At 51.6% G+C, this 15,752-nt stretch overlaps 1 long non-coding RNA gene across 1 annotated transcript in view; it reads left to right on the plus strand.

The window, feature by feature from the left end:
- Window positions 1-15,752, plus strand: part of LOC148183019 (uncharacterized) — a 35,258-nt gene that overhangs the window by 18,202 nt on the left and 1,304 nt on the right. The window lies entirely within an intron of this gene.

Here is a 15,752-nt window from a genome sequence, read left to right on the forward strand (position 1 = left end):
CAGTGTGAAAAAAACTCCAATTAGTTGGTTTTTGGAATGAGTCTGCAATTTTGGGGATCAAGACTCAAAGCTCAAGGCTGACAGTGCAGTATGCTGCCTAACACCCGAACAGGGAGTAAAAGAGAGCCTGACAGCTCAAAGTGTCGTGGATCACAATGGTTTGGATAGCAGCTGGCTTGGGTCTCATTTAAGCCCCTAGACATACTGAGGACTCTAAGGAGTGGTCCCAGCCACTGTTGTATGGCCCTGGGCACAGAGAGACTTGGGCACAGGGGTCTGTAGTCCAGAAGGTAATAATTGGTGATGTTGGTCCCTGGCACCCTATTCTACAAGAGAGGGATGCACATCTCTGTATGTGCTAATGAAGGTGGTGGGAACAAGGCTGTGCAGATGCAGACTGGCTGTGCCTGTGGATATGTGTGCCTCTGTCTCATTCTGGGAACAGCTTGAAAAATGGTATTTGAATTCCACACTGCCAGGACTCAGAAAAAAAAAATGCTTTTTAAAATTTATTTGGTCCTCGTTTTAACTGAGAGGTCATGTACTGTGTGCAGCGCTGTGGAAGACTCTGCTTAAGAGCCAGAGGAGGAGATGCTGTCTCTGTGGTGTCCTCAAGGGACTGTGCAGGATCTCCCCAGGCTGCTGCAGACATGTCCCAGCTTGCCACTTGGACCAGTGACTCAAGGGAATGTGCTCCTTCAGTCCATTTGTGATACATTTCATGGATACTGCCTTGGTCCCAGTGGCCGCTTGTCTGAATGTGCTGCTGCCAGTGTGAGTTTTAATACCTCTTATGCAGAAGTGTACTGGAGCTCTCCAGAATGAAGGGCAAACTGCATGTGTGAGTCTGGACCTGTACCAAGCTATTAAGGCAGTTGTGGTCCTGCACAGTCCCCGGGCTGTGCTTGCTGATGGCATGACACTGAGGAGAAGAGTGGAAATAGAGGGCTTCTGAGTGGGTGCAAGGCTGGGACCCATCTGACTCATTTTGAAATCAGGTGGATGGGTGATGTGTCAGAGCAAGCTGAGAGCTTGGGGATGAAACAAATGGTTCACATAGATAAGCGCTGGCTGGGGGAGCCCATCAGGCACCTGTTCCCTTGCAAAGGAAAGATCCTTCCTGCAGCTTGTTGCATTTCTGTAGGCTCTGACTGACTTCTGCCTCCTTGCCTCTTTCTCATCCCCAAAGGACAGAGACTAAAGGAGTGCCTGCTATTGCTGCAAGAGCTTGAGGATGTGGTAGGAAGTGGCTGCTCTCTGCTACCTAATTAACAGCACGGCTGAGTGCTGGGAAACAAAGGCTCCGGTTTCTACACTCTCTTCATCCTTCTTCCTTCCTAGCCCCTAAAAGAAACCGCCCTGCTGATACCATGGGATGTTTCCACAGATACCTCTGTGGGTGCATGGATGTGGAGGGGACTGTCTTGCTGTGTGCAGTGGGTTGAGGATGGTGATGGTGTGCTTTATTCCAGACTTGGATCAAGCACTCCAGGGAAGGCGTGGCTGGAGGAACATTGATGCATCTCTTCTGCTTGGGCTATTTCCAGCTGCAGCTGTCTCGAAGCTCTGCAGAGTGCCCTTCTGCCTCCTTTGGGGAAAACCTGCCTGTGTTGACCCATTTGGGTATGGAGCAAGCAGAGTTGGCCACAGATGCCTGCTGCAAGAAAGGCTTTGCCTGTTCCATGCTCCAAAGGCAGTACCAATCTACTGGGATTGTGGCACCAGTGATCAGCGGGGGCAGTGCACTTGGCTGAGGGGCTGAGAGCTGAGGAGGGATTCTGTGCATCTTGGGGGGTTTTCACTCCTGCATTCTCTGATCAGACCCACTCAGTGAGAGTCATGGTGGCAGGCAGAGGAACAGGGGGGAGTTTGAACCATGCTGTACTCCTGAGGGACTTGCTTTACGGCTGTGCAGAATTAGTCTGTGTTTTCTAGGCCACTATTGAAAAGTGGCTGAAAATTTGATTTCCATCGCCTAAAGACTGAGCTCTGTGTTTGGCTCCTTAAAAGACAGGCAAGGACCAGAAATCTCCTGTGACCTGAGAGCCCAGCCAAGCTCTGAATGGCTCAGTTAGGGTGGAGGTGGGCATTGCAGTTTGCTTTTACCACAGTCAAGTTTACTGCTGTTGTTCCTCCAGTTTGTGCACAAGTGCCACACTGAGGAGCTTCCCAGCTCCTCTCTGCTGCTAGGGCAGAAAGGCCCTTTTGCCAGGGCTGGTTTGGGAGGGAGTGGCGTGGTGACTGTCAAGACTGGCACCTCTTTTGTGCAGTGTTTTCATGGCTGTGCTTGGAAAGGGCGGGTGGGCACAAGGCCACCAAGCCCCCAGAGGAGGGATGTCTCTGGTGACGACCACTCATTTTGCCATGCAGCCCTGAGGAGCAGGAGGCTGTGTGTCAGCCCGATGGAAGCTCTCTGCAGGTCCTCCTGCCCGAGGAGCTGGCAGTGACACATTTCTGACACAAACTGAGAGGAGATGCCGGCATGAGATCCTGGTCATGTCATCTGGGATCAGGTACCAAACCCAGCCGTGGCTGCGAGCGGTGAAGGAAGCAGCTGCCCCAAGCGATGGTGAACATGATCCAGAGCTAATCCCGAGGCATCTGCTCCCTGTGTGTGCCTGTGGCAAGGTGCTATCCTCGAGGTCTCCCAGCCCCACACCGTAGCTGCTCCCGGGGCTCCGTGGCTCTCTGCAGAGCGGAGCTGTGGGTGCCGGAGGGATGCCAGCTGAGGATGTGACGGGTTCGCACTGGGCTGCGTTAGATGACGGGTGCTGGCTCCACAGGGTGCAGGCACAAATATCTCAGGGGGATTTGCTTTCCTACAGAGCCTATTGCTCTCACAGGAAGATGGAAAAATTCGGGTCCTAAAGGGATGAGCACTGCCTGCACTTTGAAGGCAGACATCCCAGGAACCATAGGGAAAAAAAGACACCTACTGATTTTTTTTAATTTTTTTTTTCTCCCTGTTTCTGTCTGCCTATCAGCCTGTCAGCCAGCTAGATGCTAATCCACAGCAGCAGCAGCACAAATAAAGCTAGGCTAGAGGGATGCTAATTTATGCCTGGATTTCATGCTTTGTTTTACTTCCCCACTTTATTGGACAGAGTAGGCTTTGTGAGTGACGTAAAATGTTGCGTGTGCTCTCCCCATGGCAGGTTCCTGCACATGCAGAAGGAGAAGTTCATTTCTCTGTAGCTCCTGCAGCTTTGCACATGCCTTTCTCTGCCTCCTCTGGATCATTTTGGGGGGGACATTCCTGATAAACCCCCATCTGATGAGGACTCCCTCTAAGTTTTGTTGCACTCTGTGTGAAACCCAGGGATGTATATCCAGCCTCATCGTGTCTTCTCTCATGGTGCCAGCATTTATGCATCTAAACTGTAATTTTTTTATGCTCTTGCTGGGTAACCAGACTACAGCCTCGGCAATTTGCATGAATAAATGTCATGTAAAATCATCTGCTCGTGGGTAGTGGCCAGACGAAAAGTTATGTTGTGAGGCAATCTGTTCTGAGTGATCTGTTTAATGAGATGTTGAGATTTACAGCTCTCAACGTCCATGGGGAAAAGCATATATGGATTTAAGATCACAGCCCTGAGGTGACTTTACCTGTGTGGTACAAGTAGGTGAGGAGTTCTATTACTTGTTGCTTGGGAAACTCAGTGTGTTAAACTATGCTGTTAGGCAAAAACCTTTGAAAAGCCCTGTCTTAAAGGGAAATGTAAAGAATAGACAAAGAGGTGTTAATAGCAGAGGGTCTTGCAGGGCTTCTTGCAAGAGTCTTGCATGGGATGCCCACTGGGACCCTAAGAGTATGGAAAAGGAAAGATCAGGCACCAGAGGCAGGGAGTGGACGTGCTGGGGGTTTGCTGTGGTTTTCAGTTCCCATTAGAGGCAAAGGGAGGGAGATGCCCAAATACCATTGGGTCTCTGTGCTTGCCAGGCTGGTACTGAGTGTTCCCTGCAGCCAAAGCTCCATAAGGAAAGCAGCAAATCACTGGGGAAGGAGAGAACAGGCAAGACAGAGCTGAAGGGGGCTTTGAAATGGCCACACCGGCAGCGATCTGTGAATTCCTTTGCTTTTCCACTCAGTTTTCTCACAACTCCTGCTGGCTCCTTGCAGAGCAAGTTGAGGGGAAGAGCTTGAAGATGGGTCTTGTAGCAAGGTCTGCCCTCAGCTTCACCAGGTTAAATCCTAAGTGAGGATCTAATTGCCTTCAGTAAAAGCTGCCCAAATTTACAGCATGGAAATGAGAGCAGAATCACGAGTGTCCTTGTTTCCTTTTACCATCAAATAGATTTTCTCAGCCTTGAGTTTTGCAAGCTGATCTCTGTAGGGTTTTATTTCATTTGCTGTCTTCATTGCCCTATTAAAACAACAGCTCTGTCCCCAAGTCCCTGCATGTCACTGTGTGTCGAGTGCTTATCCCTGTGTATTGGGGCACAGGAATGTGGCAATAAAACTGCTCACAACCACTTGTTTGGATAAAAAGCACAGATTTGCTTACCTGGCAGTAGTTTTCTTTTTTTTTTAAACAGAAATGTTTGCACAGGTGACTTTTGTTTTTGTCGCAATGGTTGTGAGAAAGAAATTTTTTGCCTCATGTACATTCTTGGATTTCTGTGTGACATTTTGCCTAGCCTTGTTTAGTAATGTCCAGGAATTTCCTAGCTTTCCTCTTATGGGAAGCACACAGAGGTCTAGGGGCTGGATCTGACTGCAGGAGCAATGTCGGAGGAGCAAAGCTACCTCTGCCCACCAAGGCAGAGCTCATGTGGGTTTGCATCACAGCTTTTCTCTTTTCTGACTAAGCTAAAGGACAGGAATAGTTTTGTACTCCTAAGGTGCACCTGTTTGTGTAGGAGGATGTGGGATTGTGGCATTTGTCTTTGCAGCTTTCACTGGGCTCCTCCACCAGGCTTTCTTTAGGCTGATATCTGCTCAGATTGGGGGGAACCTCTGAGCAACCTTGCATCTTGCATTGCACAGGTCCTCACGTGCAAACACCGTAGGTGTGCAGAGCTATCTGGCTTTGTGCGGGTCTCAGAGCCAGCCTCTTTGAGGTCTCTTTGTTTTGTCTCCCTCTGGGTATCTTGTGTGGATGCATTTGCATATATGGAAAACGTTGTCATCATCTTCTCCCCCTCCCCAGCTCCTGTTCCCTTTGCTCTGCTGGCTCTCGGGCATTTCCAGCTGAACGGAGCCTGCCAAGGCCAGCCAAGCGCGGTGGGGCTGGGGGCGCACACCCCCATCTGCACATTTGTTGTTTCCTTCCCCAGGCGTGCCTGGGGGGTGGTCAGGGCATAGGGGCATTTTTCCCTATTTTTTTTTTTTTCTCTTAGTATTTAATAACTAGCAATAGGCAGACAGCAGGGTCCTGAAGGGAGTCTGGTCCATCCTCTGAGCCCCCAGCTCCAACACCCTGCTGCTCCCCCTCTTTCTTCTCGTGCTGTAGCGTGTCTGGCAGCAGCACCAAAGAGAGCAGTCCAGACCATGCAGCGAGGCTGCTCACTTGCTCTAAATCCACGAGGCCAGGTTTAAGCACTTTTTGTTCCTGCCTGAAAAAGCCTTGGAGTGGTTATACCAATAAATCTCTTGCTCCTCCATGAAGATGTCCTTCCTAGGACATTTTAAGTCCCTAATCCTCTCCAAGGCATCTCTGGCTCTATCTTGTCTTCTCTAACCTGTACCTGCTCCCCTGCTGCCAAAGACTTGAATGCCTTGAGGCTTCATCCCTTCAGTCTGCCTGCTCTCTGTGCACCTCTGTGCAGCCCTGCTCCCACTCCACTGTCCCGACATCCTGCTGCCCACTTCGAACTGGGGACAAGCTGGGCCATTGGAACGGCCGGGGGCGGAAGAAGGGGGTGGAGGAGAGACAGGGCAGCTGCGAGGCTTGTGTTAGTAAACACTTCCTTGGGTTCACATTTTAATTCCTTACCCCCCTTCCACATCTTCTCCCCCATCCTTTCCCTTTTCTATATGCTCACACAATGAGACCATTGTCAAGGGGTGATTTGAATGAGGGGTCTCCGGGCATGTTCCCAGCATTGTCAAACAGAGTGGGAAAAAAACCACAACTCCAGCCTAGCCAGGAGGACCAGACCAGACTGAGACAGATGCCTAAATTAGTGACAAAGCCTTTTGAATGTCCCCCCTAGACAAGGGTTGCCTTGTGCATGCGTGCGTGTGTGTGTGCATGCTCGTGGGTGTGTATTTGTGGCTGGGTGGCAGCTTGCATGTCTCCCCATGTTAATTAGTTTTGCATGCATGTCTGATAAGGTGCCAATGAATATATTTGTACTCCTTCCATTGGTGAAAGCTGTCTCGGCGGCGGGGGAGATGCGGGGTGGTGGGGGTGTGCTCAGTGCAGCCTGGCAGCCTGGGGTAATTGAGCTGTGCGGGGCTGGGAGAAGGGGTGAGGGTTGCATCGCCAGAGCTCGGCTTCCCAGCGATGGGATCTGCTGCTTTCCTTGCAAATCGTGGAGAGTTTAAAAGAGAACTGAGGCTTTTTTTGGTTCACTGGGTCTTTCTCTTCATCTTGGCTGATTGTCTGGCTGAGGGTCTGTAGGCTCTTTCTTCTCCTCTGCCCTGAGTGTCTTTCTCTCAAGTCCCTTAAAAGGTGTTTATTTCCAATGGATTTGTATCCATCTTTGTGTACACACATACACATGCAATCACTCACACAAAGCCCCAGTAACAAAACCTCCGCCTCTTTCTCCAGAAAGGGAGTCAAATCTGCTACCAGTTACAAAATATGGGAGGGAAGTGAAGCGTGTGGGTGCCAGGGGTGGAGCAGTGGAAACAGGCAAATGGAAATGCAGAACAGGAGTTGGAGAGACAGAGATAACGTGCTCTATAAAGGATTTATCAACATTTGCTCAGGATAGAGTTATTAATTACCAATGCAGAGAAAAGTCTTTCTACATCCCCAGCGTATGGACCAGCACATAATGTCATTCCTAGACTGCTGTTATCATTCATCCATCCATCCATCTGCATTCTGTAGGTTCACACAAAAATTCATTGTATGTGTAGGGATGTAAACATCAGTTCACATCTAATTAATTTCCTGTCTAAATTAATTTTGCATCCTTTCCCTTAAATCAACAAGACTTAAGAGCTCACATACATTTCTTGAGCAGAACGGGAAGAAACTCTTGAATGGGCCAAGATGTCTTTTGTCCCAGTGGTCCCATCTGAGCAGCTGCCAGATGCTGAAAAAGCAGGGATTTGCATGGCACAAGGCTGCTCTGAAGCAGAGGTCATTTTGAGAAGTTTACTGGAGCACAGCTTGCCTCCTGCGGAGCTTGGTAGCACCCAGCTTCATGTTGGCTCAAATTTGCTTTGCTTTCTCTTCCCTACTTGGGCTCTGGTGCAATGAAGGAGCGAAGAGCAGGAGCTGATACACGATGGAGCAGGGCTGGTCCTGCAGGGAGCCTGGGTGGGAGATGCTTGGCCCAAGCAGCAGAGCATGGGGTTGACTCCTGATGGGCTGGCTGGGGAGGAAGGGGAAGGTCATGAACAAGGTAAGGTGGCTGTTGGCATCAGCAGGGTTTGGGTTGGGTAGAGCTGACGCCTCTTCCCCGACTGACTTTGCAGCTGCACTGAGCTTTCCTCTGCTACTGGGAGGGGAGCTGGGAAGTGACATGGAGAGATGGTAGAGCAGCCAGGAAGCGACAAAGCCACCTGCCTGGAGGAGAGCTGACAAGTCCCTGGTGGGACAGAGTGGGCTGCAGGAGCAGCTCTCCTTTGTACTCAGAGAAATCCAGGAACACAGGCAGGGCCAGGCTATACCTCCCCATTGACCTGCATGGGACATCTATGAGGGCCAGTCCAAAATCCTCCCTGCCACTCTAGCAGTAGGTACAGCAGGCAGCTCATCAGTAATATGCAGGGAAAAAGGGATTCCCATGAAATGCAGGTCTTCCAGTTGGAGAACAAAGGCAATTTTGTGTGACTTAGCAGTGCCTAATTGCGCAGGGTGAATAATGAGCAGCCGGGGAGGCAGCACTGCGGTCCCTCCGGCGGGCTGCAGCCGCTGGCCGCGGCTGGAAACCCCTAGGCAGTGCCAGCAGAAGGTGAGCATCCTCAGAGAGGTGCAGCCCCAGCACTCTGTGCCCATTTCAGAGCTGTTTGGGCTTCTCCATTGCAAAGCAATTGTGTTAATCCCAGATGGATGTAAGAGGGGAACCTGCTGTTGGGGAAAAAGTCGCTCTGCGGTTGCTCAAACCTTTCATTTACGCAGAGGGTGAATGTGTCATCCATGCCTGACCCAGATGCAAGGTGGCCTTTAGTCACAAAGAAGAACCAGGCACCAGCATCCTGCAAAGGGCTTGCAGTTCCCTTCCTGTCTGGTGCCTCATCTCTGTGCAGTGGCCATGCTAAGGACTCCTTCCAGCTGACCTCCCACCCCTGTGCCCTCCTCTCCTGTTTGCACATCCCTGTCTCTCCTTAATTCTGCTACCAAACTCTGGGCAGGGCTGTGGAAACAGCTTTGTCAGAACTCCTCACCAGGTTGATCTGCAGAAGGGGTTTTTTTCCCTTTTCCCGTGGGGATGACTATTCCCACACAAGCAAAGCCTCTTAATGAATCTGTGGCAGCAAAGTAGGTAACGTGCTCACCCTGCCAAGGCTGCTTGGCACAGCTGGAGTCACGTAATCAGGCTAGGCTGCCAGCCGGGGACAGAGTGGGAAGAGTTAAACTGAGGACAGTGCAGAGACAACTAATCCCCAACAGGAAGAGTAGCAGAGCAGAGACCTCCCTGTCCTTCATCATCCTCCCCCTCCATTCATGCACTTTTCCTCCCTCTCCACCACATCCTATTCCTCTCCCACATCCTCCCTTTACTTATTTCTTCTTCCGTCTTTCTCACCCTCCTCTTCTCCGCTGCTTTCTCACTCCTCCCCCCGCTTTCCCTTGCCCCCCCCATCACCAGCCCAGTCTCCTCTCACATGCTCTGTCATGGCTCCAGAGCTGGTTTTCGAGTGGGACCGAGGGACGGTGTATTTGGGCTGTGGTGGAGGTCACAGCTATATGGGGATTGTTTAAAAGAGATTTGCCCACATCCCAGCCCATGTGACCAGCCTCAGCTGCAGGTCTCTCTTTCTTAATCTGGAGATAAGCGTGATTATCCGAGGAAGGGCTGTTCGGAGCTTTGTAACTGTGACAGGGGAGCTTTCAAGTCGCACTTTGCTGGCAGAGCAGCGTTTAAAGCCGGGGAATCAGATTCCAAGCGTGGCTTTGCATCTCTTTTCTGCTGGGAGCATGGTGCAGGGCTGGCAGTGGGGATGGGAGCTTTATTAGGACTTTGCTTATGATGCGGAAAAGGAGTTAGGGGAGGGAAAAGGGGGGAAGAAGGAGGTGAAAAAAATCCCAATTCACTGTTTCCCCATCAGTGGTGGCATAGGAGCGATTGGCCCTGATTCAAGGGGACAGGCCAGCCTGAACCCTGGTGCAGAGCAGTGAGGTCCATCAAACCTGGGGTCTGGCTTGTTTTTAGCCTGGGGTTGTGTCTCCTTGTTCTGCTCTACCCCGCCTCGCTCTGTTGAATCCTTCACACAAGAGGTCTCTGGGGCACTGTTTGGAAATGAAATGCTGTTTTAGCAGCTCCCATGGCACAGCTTCCCTGGGAGAGATGGCAAGGCCAGCTTTGCTGCCCAATAAACACATCAGCCCCAGTGCTCAAGGCAGCCAACTCCCTGTCCAGAGAAATATTTGCTGGAGATGAGCCCTTGCGGGGCATCTCTGCAGCCAAGGTGGAAGGGCAGGGATATACAGTAATCGTGTAGTTCAGTATCGTATCAGTGTCTTGTATTGCTGGAGGTTGAAATATTTAACATCTCATACGAGTGACACAGTCCCAAAAGATTTCTTTGGCCGGGACAGGCATCAAAATGGGGTTTAGTGGAAATGTTCAGCTCTGGAGCAGGTGCTGCTTTGCTTCTATTTGTAGACTAGAAACTGAGAGCAGAGACTCATAACAGCGCTTCTTTTGATGGAGATGGGTCAAGGAGAAAGAAACCTGGATGTGAGCCAAGGGCGGGAATCTGGGGCAAGGTTGAATCAGGACGAAGTGCCAGCGCTTTGGACCGTCACTTGGGCAGGACTCACTGTTCTTGCTGTATCCTCCCTGGAAACGGTTCAGCTTCCAGCACAGCAGCTGAGGCCAGCCTGATCCAAAGGACACCCTGAATCCCATCTGCTCTCCCCACACCACCCATGCCTAGTGGGTGGGAATCAGAACACCAAACAGCCCCTTTGCCTGGGTTTGTTAGTGGAGGGGCAGTTTCTTGCCTGTGTCAGAATAGCAAGGGGTAGAGTACATCCCTTTTCTTCCTCTCCCACAAAGGCACATCTCATTTTTGCATCATGCTGCTACAAGGGCCAGCCAGCCTTAAAGCAGACCAGGACAAAGTCCTGTGCCTGAAGATTGAAATGTATCTCTGCAGGGCAGGTAGCTCAGTGTACCTCCAGTGGCTGAAGAAGGGAAGCAATTGCAAATGTATCATTCTGAGAGCAAGCTCTGAAACATCTCCCACGTTGCCTGCCTGTCTCCGGAGCCCCACACAGCTGCTCTGTGGGTGGAAGCTCTGTTTTTCGCGTGCCCCCGTGAACTTTATTTTTTGCTATTTTTCTTTGTATGCTGCTTAGATGAATCCTCTTCAGTGCCTACAGCTTATTCCAGGGCTTGACTGAGGATCTGGCCAGCACATGTAGCCTTACTCCAGGGCATGGTTCTTGAAGAAACTAAATGGCATCTTTTTAGTCTAGTGACTGTAAGACCAAACCTGCAGCCATGCTGCACGGATGATGCCCATGCCCCATTGGAGAACAAGAGCTCCCCTTGAAATCCCACAGCCTTGGATGTGGCAGCGGGAACGTGGGCAGGAACATGTAGGTGTTGGCATGTGCAGGCAGGAACACGTGTATGCCGGGGCAGGCGTGCCCATGTCTGCAGGCACAGGCCCACGCCTGCCTCTGCAGCAGCCCCTCTTGTGCACTGGCCTCACATGGATCTGCCCCATACCTGCCTGGAAGGAGGGTTTAGGGGCATAGGGCTGATGGTAAATTAACCAGTGGTAAATGGAGGGAAGCCTCAGTAACCCCCAGTAGATGGGTTTAGTGGAGAGATCTGTTTGGGATTCAGCAAGGGAAGGTTTCCTGATGGAACAAACAGGAGAAGGAGCTAGAAAAGGGAGCAGTGTGGTAGATACGGGTGTGAGATCAAAGGCTGTGACAGGGCCAAGAGAGATGAGAGGTGGGAGCCAGGAGCAGTTTGTATTCCTGGGTGTCAAGCAATGCTGAGGAGAGTGAAGGAAAATCACTGGCTGCTCTGAACAAAAACCACTGAACAGGGAGATGGGAATGGCATGGAGGGGACAAAGCAGGAGTCACAGAGCAACAAGCACCAAGCATGGGGATGGGTGGCTTTCCTTGCTGGGTGAAAGGTGGTCTGGAGAAGGGGATTTGCACCCAGTGAGGATGTGCAAGGTGGTCATGGCCCATGACAGGGAGCCAGCAGAGTGCCACAAGCTTGGGGCACAGAGTGGCTTTGGGAAAAAGAAGCTGTCACCGTGACAAGGTGGGTGGTTTCCCCAAAGGTGGCCAGTGTTTCCAGGATAGGGAAAAGGAGCTGTACACCTGCATTAGGAAGAGCAGAGTCATTTCTCCAAACACCACGTTAGGCCAGATGCTGGAGTTGGAGCACAATCTGGGCAGTAACACAAGCCTGGACTGAAATGCCTGCACAGCATCCCTGAGCTATACTGGGCCTGCAGCTCACCCTGCAGCACAGGACTCTGCAGGGTCCAAGGGGAAGGGAGGAGCTCTGGAAGTTGAATTTGGATTCTCCTTTCACTCACCCAAGCATCCACCGTCACTGCACAGGCAGCTGAGACCCAAGGGCAGTTTGGGCCCTTGCTATGGTGTTGATCAGAGCCTTTTCTTACAATGCCCTGGCACCTTCTTACATGAGTCTGGTTTTTGTGGTTGATGACTGGCAAAACTCTTGTCCAGAAGACCATAATGTTTGCTTGCAACCTCATTGCTGTAGTAGCAGAGGTCCTCAGGACACCTCTGAAGTAGGTCACCACGGACCCCATTTTTCTATGTCTCCCAGTGCAGCACAACTCCAGAAACAGAATGCACCCACCAAGTCCAGCTGGGCATCGCCCTGGCACAGCCCTCTCAGGCCAGGCTGGAGAACTGCCGTCCAGTGACAGCACCCAAGGGTACAAAGAGCTGTCCTGCACCTGGTCACAGGAAACTTCTGTTCCTCATGCAGCCCCAGTGCCAGCTAATGGTGTTCCCCAAGTCAGGGCTCCCTTCCAGCCTCCTGTCTCCCCATCCCCCACCTCCTTGATGCCTCCCTCCCCCCTTTCTGCCAGCGCCTCTCCTCCTGCTTTGCATAATTTTCCATTTTCAGTGTCCCCTTTTCTTTTTCTCCTCTCCATATGGTGCGTCCCCCTCTCTGCCTGGCGCAGGAGCCATCCTTAACAAGCTCGGCAAAGGCCTCTCTCAGGGGCTGCACATGAAAGATGCTCTGTAAAAACAGAGGCTGGGATGGAGCTCCCCCTTTTTTCCCCCTTGATTTATATGGGGCTGGGATGTGGGAACGTTTCTGGGTCGCATTTTAGAGCCGCCGGGTGCTTGTGCCTGTTCTCTCCAGCCATTCAGTGCAGACCCCTAAGGCCAGCTCGTCCCCAGCCTTTGATCTGCAATGCAGAAAGAGCATCCAGGGCAAGTTTGTGCCTCTCACCCAGCCCTTGCCCTCATTTTGGCTGGCAGGGAGGGATGCCCTGTCCCACCACACCAGGGGAGGGGCCATGCCCTTTCCTCTCAGTGTCCGGTGGCCTTTTCCAGCTGGCTGCTTTGGCTCCCTCCTGGCACCATGAGGACCTGCAGACTGACAAGGTCCGAGGCAGTGGGTCATGGTGAAGCAGCAGGTTGCGGGATTTGGGATACACAGCAGCTCTGCACGTCTAACCCGCTCCTGCCCCTCTGCAGGAGCACTGCAGATATTGGCCAGTGAGCACCCAGGGGTGCGTGGAGGGTGCCGGGGCTGAGCAAAGGGTGCTGGGGCTGGCAACGCCTGCCCAGCATTTGATGGGTTAAGCCAGTCTCTGGCTAATTTCTCCCAGCGGCTCCCCTCCTCCTCCTCGTACTTCTGTATGCAGCAGGCAGGGCCTCAGCGCAGGTTCCTGCACTGAGCTGTTGCCAGGGGAGTAGTTAGGCGAGTCTGAGCTATGTGGGGAAAAGGCCCGGGCTGTCAAAGTGTCTGAGATGAACCATAGCCCAGTCCCCCTGCAGCTGGGCCCAAGCATGCATCAGCCCTTGTTTGGAGCCTGGGAATGGCAAAGCCCAGGGAGGTTCAAGGGCAAACTTGCTATTCATTAGTCAGGGGTCCTTGACGTTCCCACTCTCTGTCTCCCTTCTTCTTCTTCTTCTTCTCTTTTCTGTCCCTCTTTTGACAGATTCCTGGGTGCTTTTGGGGAAAACTCCCCTCCTCCTCCTCGCCCCAGCAAAAGCCCTCCACATAAACTTCCCCAGCAGACAAGGCAGGAGGACAATAACGTCAGGGCCACGATGCAAACGAGAGCCAGCGGAGCAGCCGCATCCCCCGGGTGTCCTTTCTCCCCGGCCCTTCCCGCGCTGCTGCGGGAGACTCGGCCGGCGCATTCATTTCGCTCATCTTGCCCATCGCCGATGTTTTATTATCTTGATGCTTGCAGGAAATTGTAACTTGAGATAAGGAAAATGTCAGGCGCCTTCTCCTCTCTCCTGTAGCCCAAAGCACTGAGAAGTTGCTCCGTAGGAAATGTAAATGCTTGCCCAGGTGCAGAGGATGAGCACGAGATGGAGGGAGCCTCGAGAGGCCGCGCGAGCATCTCCGTCAGGAGATAAAACTCGCGGCGTAGGCGTAACACAGAGCCTCCCTCCCGCCCTGCTGAACAGAATATTTCATAGCTCTTAGAAGCCGAAGCTCCCTTGTAATTATCCAAAGCAAACAGCACGTGTTATTAGTTTAAAATGATTTTTTTTTCCCCCTCCCCGGGCCCCTGGAGCAGAATGGAGGTGTAATTGTGCTAAGGAGTTAGCAGGGGAGAGCACAGCTTTTGGTCACATTCAAGTTGGAGGGCTTGAGCCAGGGAGGCTGGTATGAAAGGCTGGTATTTGCATAAACAGCGTGCATCCCTACAAAAAAGAAAGATATCAGGGGCTTGCAAAATTCAATCAAGGCTGGGAGGGAAGAAAAAAAAAGGGGGGGGGTGAAAGGGAGGGGGGAAAAAAATTGACAGTGAAAAAGGTTTTTCTAAGTAACACCCTGTCGAGATTAAATTGTCCAGAAAGTTTCTCCATGTGAGCCGGTGAAGCGGAGGCTGGGCTGAGGGCAGGGGAGGAGCGGGGTCCCTCCTTCCTGGCCTCAATAGGGGACAGGAATCTGATTAGGCAGAGCGTTCTGCATCCATTTACCATTATTTGAGGGGTTTTTTTTTTTCTTCCCACCGCCCAGAATTGCTGTGGCAGGGCAGTTTATCAGCATATAAACCTCAGTGCTGGATTTGTAAGGGCATGAGGAGGCACAGGAGCAAGTGTTGGGGCAGAGGCTGAGCTACAATTTCGATTATTTATTCAGTTAAAAAAAAAGATGGACAGTAAATCCAGACACAGAGGGATGTTTTCCCTGTGCAGGGCGTTGGGGAGGGAAGGCAATGTTGGGGCTGGAACTGGGTCCTGGTAGAGCCCTATTTTTGCAGGCACCCTCAGTGCAAGGCTCAGCTCTGCCTGGAGAAAAAGAGTATTCAGGAGATTTGAGTTGTCCTGAAGCTTATGTCGAATCAGTTGGGTTCGTCCAGCTCCTCCTGCCCTCAGTTACTGAGTGCCAGAAGTTTCAAGCCCACCAGACAGGCAGTGGGTGATTTCTAGGCTGGTTGATGTCTGGTACCAATGAGCATCCCTCTATCCATGCTGCAGAGGAGTTTCTCTGGAGGCCAAAGCAAGAGCCCTGCCGAGGGCAGGGGCTGTCCCTGCCCCAGGACAGGGGATTTTACCTGGCAGGTAAAGGCTTTCCCCTGGTGACAAAAAAGGGTTCAGCCACCTCCTCCTCTCCTGGGCTCATGAAAGCACCCACCATCATTCAGATCTCGTCTGTCCTGACCTCAACATCCTTGCCAGGCTTGGGGGAGCATTGGGGATGACTCCTAATGTCACACAGGATAAAGAACTGTTGAGCCTTTGCTTTTTGCAGCCTAGGTCCCCCTAAACACATGCAGCATGGGGTCTATCCTCTCAGCACCCAGAAACAGACACAGACCATGGTCCTTCCCCAAACCCAAGCACATGGGGTAGGTTTGGCCTCCGCCTCTCTTAAGTTTAAGGCTTGCTTCAAAGTTGCAGAAGGGAAGGGATTTTCCTTCGATTTCCATCAAGTGCTTTATGAATATTGCAATAAAGGGGTTACAGAAGATCTATTTTTAAGAGGGAGAAAAAATACCCATGAAAATTGCAGCCTGGACCCCAGAGTGTAGAGTATTTGCACAGTTCAAAGAGTTACGGTGGTTCATCCAGTCACAGCCTGGGAACGTCGCGGTGCGACCTACAGCAGATCACATGCCGGCTACTCCCAGGGCGGCTCATTAGAGAGCCACACAGAAGATTTATCTCTCAAAATGGGCTTGCAAATATTTTATAAAATTTGCAATATTTTATAAAATTACAATTTGGTGCAATAAAAAGAATAAATTAGCCAGC

Source organism: Pseudopodoces humilis, chromosome 16 (genome assembly GCF_049639895.1).
Source record: "Pseudopodoces humilis isolate 2021_Gansu_Grassland_sample_001 chromosome 16, ASM4963989v1, whole genome shotgun sequence".
Taxonomy (NCBI): domain Eukaryota; kingdom Metazoa; phylum Chordata; class Aves; order Passeriformes; family Paridae; genus Pseudopodoces; species Pseudopodoces humilis.